Here is an 8316-nt window from a genome sequence, read left to right as displayed (position 1 = left end):
TGTGTGTGTGTGTGTGTGTGTGTGTGTGTGTGTGTGTGTGTGTGTGTGTATTGAGTGGCCTTTGTTGACTTTTTTGAAGCTTCAAAGATGTCAGCAAAAGACACTCAACATCACTGGCTAATTTTGTTTGGAAGCTGAAAGACGAGAAGTTTAAATAGAACTCGACTTGGTCAATAATAACACATCCGAGTCCATACAACACCTTTTCGAGGAAATTCCAACTATGTTCCGTGGAATCGTTGTCCATATCGTTGACCAAGCAGAAGATTAATAATTGATTTTTGGAGAGATTGGTAAGATATTTGCACACAAACAAGTACACATTTGCACAATACGATAGAAACAGTATATATAGATTACATATTAACTACAGAAAACTCAACAGTTAGATAATCTTATCTCTGCCCTCACCCAAGTGAAAACATTTTGCATGACAACCTTGGCACCTGCACCATTGAATAACCCCATGCCGTGGAAATTGAACATTAGTACTGACTGTATGCGGTCCTGATTATATGTGGTTTTGTCCTTGTCATTTGAGTTTGAAGCGACGAAGAAATATACCAACGTATGCAAAAGAAAACTGGTAAATCTTTACTGTGGTATGATACGTGTAATATGATCTATGTTATAGGTTGTATGTTATTTCCCCTGCGAACATTGTGCCCCACTAACTCATATGGACAGACCATACGCTCCCTGACTACCTATACAAGCAAGACCTACTAACTGTCCATATTGTTCGATCTTATAGAGTATGTATCGAGATTATTGTCAAATGTCGTCGGATGGTAGTAAGAAATAATGGAAGTAACGGCACCTTATCTTCTCACGAGAGAACTGACTCAAATGCTTTCGACTGTGTGTACCCTGATAAAAACAAAACCAGTACAAAGTTTCAGTGTTACCCATCACCATAAAATCTTCTTACTTAGTAATTTCTGAATACAATATTGGAGGTACAGCAATGTCTTTCAGTATTTAGCTCTGATTTTATAGATTCTGCGTTCAAATCCCTCTGAATATCGACGTAGTATTTCAGCCTTCCAGTACAAATATGTTGAATACCAGTTGTATACTGGAGGAATTTAGTTGATTGTACTCTTACTTTAAATCTGAAGCCTTATATTTTCTGAGAAAATATCTTTATTTGTTTCTTTATTGCCCCCGGTGGGGGTGCTAAACATAGAAGGGACAAACAAGGACAGATAAAGGGATTAAGTTGATTACATCAACCCCAGTGCGTAACTGGTACTTATTTAATTGACCCCGAAAGGATGAAAGGAAAAGTCGACCTCGGTGAAATTTGAACTGGCGTGCTCACGATTCTGTCAGCTTGCCGCCCTTAAAATTAATATGTATATTGGTCCCATTTATATATATAGGCAAAAGGTATGGCTGTGTGGTAAGAAGTTTACTTCCCAACCACACTGGTTCTGGTTCAATCCCACTGCGTGGCACCTTGGGCAAGTGTCTTCTACAATAAAGCCCCAGTCCTACCAAAGCCTCGCGAGTGAATTTGATTGAAGGAAACTGAATGAAGCACATAGTATGTGTGCGTGTGTGTGCCCGTGTATGTTTGTGGCAGCGTATGTTCCCCAACCACAGCTTGATAACCTGTGTTGGTGTGTTTACGTCTCCTTAATCTAGTGGTGCGGCAGAAGAGATCTGACAGACGTACCAGAGTCTTCGAGGTCCAGCATGACCGCAGTCTGAAAACTGAAACCAGTAAGAGACAAAAGTTATAAACGATTCTATAGAAATGGTTATATAAAGATTAAGATTAAGTCTTATTTAAATATGGAAGATGGCAGTTTTATAGAAAACGAAAGTTTGAAGAAAGGAATATAAATACTAAATTTTATAAATTACAGCAGAAAATCTCGAAGTCGATGGAGTTGAAAACGATGTAAAAATATTTGTAAATAAAATTATCAATCAGTGATAAATATAATAAGAAAAAGTAGACTGAAAATTTCACAAATAAATGTCTATAACCGAATAGAAATTAAATAAAAAACAACCGAAAGATTTAGGTAAAATATAAATATTAATCTATTGATTAAACACTAGGAAAATAGACGGCATATATTAAAGATAAGATTGACGCAGAGGAATCTAGTTAAAGGTAAAATTTAAATATTGATAAATAAATTTAGGAACAATAAGAAAATAATGCTAGAATTAATGATGAGAAATATCGACAAATGTGAGTCGAAAAATAAATAGTTTACAAAAAATAATCAGTCATTAGTTTATCAACAATATTATGGAAATATTATATAAACATTACAGTATGTGCTTTAGAGGAAATAAATACGTTCAGATTGTATTATTAACTTAAATTTCACCAAAATAAATACAATTACGGTTTGTAAGAAATAATTGATTTGTTTTATTTATTTTGATTTTATTCACTGGAATTTGGTCATACTGGAGCACCTCGTTCAAGGATTTCGAAAGATCATTTCGATTTCGTCCCTAGTACTTATATGTGTGTCGTGTATATTTTATCGATCTGTATCAAAAAAACCTAGGTATCTTTTGATCGCCGTTTCATTCTCTTTTCTACACACACACACACACACACACACACACACACACACACACACACACATTGTGCAAAAGGACATTGCGAATGACTGTTTGTCTGTCTGCCTATCCATTTATCTCTCTGCATAATACATACACATACACAACTCTATGGATATACGGAGGGCTTCCGCACAGTTTCCGCCAACAAAATTACTCTCGCAGAGCTTCAGATGACTCTTGATTACAGTAGAAGCAGGAACATAATTAGAATGCCATATCATGAGATAGAACTCAGCACCTCGGCATTGCATACAAAAATCTTTATCCAGTGCATCATAGATATGCTGGATCTATGGTTAAAGTGTGTGTTTAGAGGAGTGAATATGAATTAAAACGATATTGGATCACAAAATTGATTAACAAGTTTAGAAAACATAACTTAGATTTAATATTTGTGCGATGTAGAAAGTTACAGGGATCTAATTAGATATTACTTAATTGAAATTTAGAAAAAAAAGAAAGCTTCATAATCTAAGAAGAAAAATGCTTCATAAATAAGATGTGCCTAAAGAAATGAAGATTATCTCTTTTGTATATATTTGTATTAATGTGCATTCTTTTCTACTTCAGGCACGAAAGCCAGAAATTTTGGTGGGGGAGGGGGCCAGTCGATTGGATCGACTCCATTACGCAACTGGTACTTAATTTTTCGACCCCGAAAGGATGAAAGGCAAAGTCGACCTCAGCGGAATTTGAACTCAGAACGTAAAGACAGACGAAATACCGCTAAGCATTTCGCCCGACTGCCAGCTCGTTGCCTTTCTATTAATATATATTGAAATAAAAAATTATGCATTCTCTGAATGATAATTATAAATGGAGATATAATCATAATAACCACTTAGATACACAGATTATCAAACGGTGTTTCCTAGGGCTAAATAACAGTAGCATTCTTCCCTTTCATGGGACTGTCACATTAAGCTGACAACATATTCTCACTTTATCGTGCTGCTACTGCATAAATCTCTCCAAGAGATTTAGAAATGTATTATTTCAATAATATTTCATTTCATCAGCATAAGGTGCTCGTGCGCACCCATACTCATGTGGTCAAGCATAAGGGTTGATGTACAAGGGGTGAGAGTATGTGCGTAGACAGGCTGCCGCTAAATTCCCCGAAATCAATACCGCATGACCTTTCTCGACCATATAATTGTTCCAAACTCTGTTGAGCGCCATTCACGGACGTCTGAAGAGAGACAACCACTACCGTACTCGCTGAAGAATATCCAAATAACTCCAAAGAAAATTTACCGAAAGTGTCAACAAACGAATGCACTGGAAAGCTTTCTTCTACGAGAACCCTTCCACTACTACATCTGCGGATAAGTTTGGCTTTAAATCCCGAAAGTGTTCTCCGCGTATGAAAGACCTTGAGAACTTCGAGACTGACTTATGAAACATTGTAAAGAAGGTTAGGTTTCAGCATTATTCTAATCCCTTCCTTAAATACTTAAATGAATGCATGACCACTATTAAACAATCTCCCAATAGTGATCATTTAATAATGGTCATCCTCGCAGACAAAGCAAACAATATTTATGAAACTAACATTTCCACACATTCACGACTCCTCACAAGCGCCACTACCGAAACATACAAGAAAACCCCTAAATCCACATACGATGACATACACACAGAAGCAAAGGAGCTGGCGACCCCCCTTGAGGTAGAGGATCGAGTGGACCGCCTGACCACACGAACCCCCTCATATTACAATTAAGGATCATTAGCCTAATTTCCATTCGAACCCCAAATGCAAGCTGATCAACCCCTCTAAAAGCGAGATAGATATCATTAGCAATCGTATTCTCGGTACTGTCAACTCCGACAGCAGAAGGGCTACAGGGTTGATTCAATGGAAATTCAGCGGAGCGTTAATAGTCTGCTTCCGCGGTATCAGGAATAAGTCAGCCTGAAAATTCACCCAGTTCGACATTGTAGACTTCTGCCGTTCCGTATCTAAGCCCCTCCTCCTGAAGACCCTAGCTTTTGCTCAACAGTTTACCAGCATTAAAGATTTTGTTATCAAATCACCATGAATGCCAGAAAGTCAATTCTGAAGCATGACGATTCCTTCTGTGTGAAGAAAGAAGGTGATGCATTGTTTGATGTCTCTATGGGGAGCTTTGACGGGGCTGAAATCTCAAGCCATATGAATGGCCACGCCACGGATAGGTTCAGGAACAACTTGATAAAAACTATTCAGAATTCGGCCTATTCATAACGCTCACTACCAACCGGACTACGGTCGATTTCTTGGACGTAACTTTAGACCTGAATACGGGAAAATACTAACCTCCTCCCCTACTGTAATTAGAAACTTGGTTTCAGGCATTAGCAAACAGATGTCGAAACTGTCAGCCAATATGGAGATCTTTAATAGGGCCACCTTCCACTACAAGAATACTTTAAGTAGGAGCGGATTTTATGAGAAGCTTACGTATGTGGACGAACTCCAAACCCCCTCCTCTCACCCCAAGAGAATTAGGAAAACGAAAATAATCTTGTATAACCCCCAATTAACCTAGAAGCTTCTACCAACGTAGCGAGGTGCTTCCTGTCATTAATAAAGAAATATTTCCGCAGAGGACATAAGTATTACAAACCCTTCAATCCCATAATGTCAAGCTGAGCTTCTCCTGCTTAGACAACATTGCATCTAACATTGCAGGCACCAACAGACGTAAAAATACACCGACAAAGCCCACAACCTGTAATTCAAAGCTTTACGAAATCTATCATCAGACAGTCGTGAGTATTTAAAAAAATGCTATTCTTTATACTTGAACCACATTCCGTTCAAGTACACGTAACCTCATGAAAATCAACTAAGTAGCAATATTGAGTTGCGAAACTCAAAAAGAATTGCTTTATAAATATTCATAAATGCCAACTTATTGAATAAAATTTTGAAGCTGATTTAGCAGGACAAATGATGTTCAAAATAACTAGAATCGTTTAAATGAAAACGATTGACCGCATCGGAAAGCAAATATAAGCATTAAGGCGAATCAAAACTGAATATAAATTGAAAACTTCATAGTCTATATCGTGCATATCTCAATGACACGAGAATAATGCACACTAAGAGTGCTGCAAAGGAAAAGAACTACAAGTAAAATGGAAATTAAGATTAAAACAAGATGTGACAGCAGGAGCCAGCGGAGCTAACCCGAGGGAACGGTAAAAGGCCCGACGGTATGACAAGTTTCGCCTTCCATGGTGGTAGGCTCCTCATCTGGAGCACCACATGCTATGACATCTTCAGCGGCAACTTGGTGTGTCCAGCTACCAGCCCAGTCCCATCAAGCCGGGAAGGGCAAACTGTCAAAGTATTGGCCAATTTGTAGTCGAGTATGTGGCAGTAGGGATCTCTAAGCTTCAGGCCCTCAAACCACATCCTTGCTCACTGCTAATTAAGCGGAGATGGCTATCAGCACGTGTGAGCCACGCGTGTCAAAGAGGTTGTTCCAGCGCATCTTCAACGCTATCCTCCTCTAGGGCAACGCCTTTTCTATTTTGTTCGCAGGGGTCATGGAGCAGGCCGACAAATCTTTTTAGATATTGCTTGTTACCAAAGATAAAATAAGTGCAAGAGCAAATGAGTATCATTTTATTGACATCTCGTATCTATCGAAACATCGATCAGCTCGTATTAGAATAAAAGATACATAACTATTAATACGATGACGTGTTGTTAAATTGAACCGAGAACTACATTATTCCAAGAGAAAATGTCTTAATCACTCGACCACGACCACACCGGCTCCTGGAACAAGGAAAAAAAACTTTCTTTCAGGGGGAACTAATATAAATATAAAATGATATTGCGTAAAATAATTCATTACGAAGAATACAAAATATGAATTAAAATTTAGTGCCCGAGCAATTAAAAAACCTACAAGCATATAATTAGTAAATGCATAATTGAAATTTATACTAAAGCAACTGTGTGTGCCTTTAGGAATAAGCATTTCGTATTTCGAATCTGTAGAGTTCTTTATTGAAATATTTCGTGATTAATTATTGGCGATAATAATTTAAGAAATAATTTGCATTAATCACTTAGATACACAGATTATCAAATTACGGAATTTGAATTCACCAGAATAATAATAGGTTGACGTATAATGAGTGTTACGTAAGTTGCCTTAAACTGGGCTGATGCCGAAAGTATATGTATGTATGTATGTATGTATGTATGTATGTATATGTGTGTGCAATGTATATGTATGTATGTGTGCAATGCATATGTATGTATGTATGTATGTCATTATTCAGTTTTATTTCAAGATGTTTTTGCTAAGAGGGAAAGAGCTGGTTTCTAACCTAGATCCGAGACTACGTCATTGAAATTTCAACATCATCAACAGGGTAATTTGTATGTATATATGTACGTATGTATGTATGTATGTATGTATGTATGTATGTACGTTTGTATGTATGTATGTATGTATGTATGTATGTATTTATGTATGTATGTATACGTGCAGATTTGTATGTTTTGCTTTATGTATGTATTCTCATGCATAGAGTTACATATCTAGACATGCTCATATATATTTAAATGATAAACTTCTGTACAGTTTTACAGATTTTTACAGTTCCAGTGATGGATTGCATCTGTAGTCTTCGAGTTAGTTTTCTCATTTTTGGCTTCGAGGAGCCTAATTTCTCAAGATTGGTATTTAGGCAGTGTGTTCCATATCCCAGGGCCCCAATAATTACAGGTATAAACCTGAACTTGCAATCTGGATAGAGTAACTGCAGATTTCTCAGTATTTCAGCGTAGGTATTCTATTTTTCACTGATTTTCAGCTTTGTTAACATCCGCTGGGGGTATGTCTGTCTGTGTGTCTCTCTATATATACGTGTATGTATTCACTAGACGGGATTCTCCACAGTTCACTCACAAAGAATGGATCGACTGAAAGTTATAGAAAATGACATTCGCCCAAGATAACACACAGTGGGGTCAGTGCGCATGCACTCAACTAACAATCCACCCCTACACACACACACACACACACACACATACACACAACTCCGCCCCCCCCCCAAACACACATTTAATGAAAATAGCGAAAGGAAATAACTCTGAATGGTGAATGGTTTAAATTTTATCGATGAAAACAAATAAAGCGGATGAGATACAATTCAAGAAATTTTGAGTTTTATAGAATTTATATTCCTTGGAGAGTAAAGGAGAAAAATGCATTATCACATCGATGCAATCAATTGAAAATTAGAAGGGCAAATAAAGCAAGGATCAAGATTTCGTGTGATGAGATGACAATCTGATTGTCAGCAAATAAGAGCTCTATTGGGAACGTGTATTTCTAATTTAATAGGCGTCATCAGTACAAAGCTGCATATTTTGACAGGAAAATGCAGAAATTTGGTTCATTTAAACAAAAATCAGCAAAGAGAAATAATTTATTTCTATGTCAGTTTTTATGACAATTCTTAAATCTTAATATTATCTCGCCATCTCGTTTGGAGCTGTTCGGAGTTTTCGCAAATAATTTGCTTCCAGTTCCCTCGAAGGGAAAATAATTCAATAAATCAAGAACAATTTTTCTTGAAGTATATATATTCCTCATTGCTGCATATAAATACACGCATACACAATCGCGTGTTCTCACGCCCGCACACAGAAATAAATATATATATATATATGTGTGTATATATATGTATATATATAAATATATATAT

General features: G+C 36.9%; 1 protein-coding gene across 2 annotated transcripts in view; it reads right to left on the bottom strand.

Moving 5' to 3' along the window:
- LOC106867637 (carboxylesterase 5A-like) overlaps positions 1 to 8316 on the bottom strand; it is an 80480-nt gene that overhangs the window by 10120 nt on the left and 62044 nt on the right. The gene's annotated exons all lie outside the window — the stretch shown is intronic.

The sequence above is a fragment of the Octopus bimaculoides genome, chromosome 3 (genome assembly GCF_001194135.2).
Source record: "Octopus bimaculoides isolate UCB-OBI-ISO-001 chromosome 3, ASM119413v2, whole genome shotgun sequence".
Classification (NCBI taxonomy): domain Eukaryota; kingdom Metazoa; phylum Mollusca; class Cephalopoda; order Octopoda; family Octopodidae; genus Octopus; species Octopus bimaculoides.
This window is presented reverse-complemented; position numbering and strand designations above follow the sequence as displayed.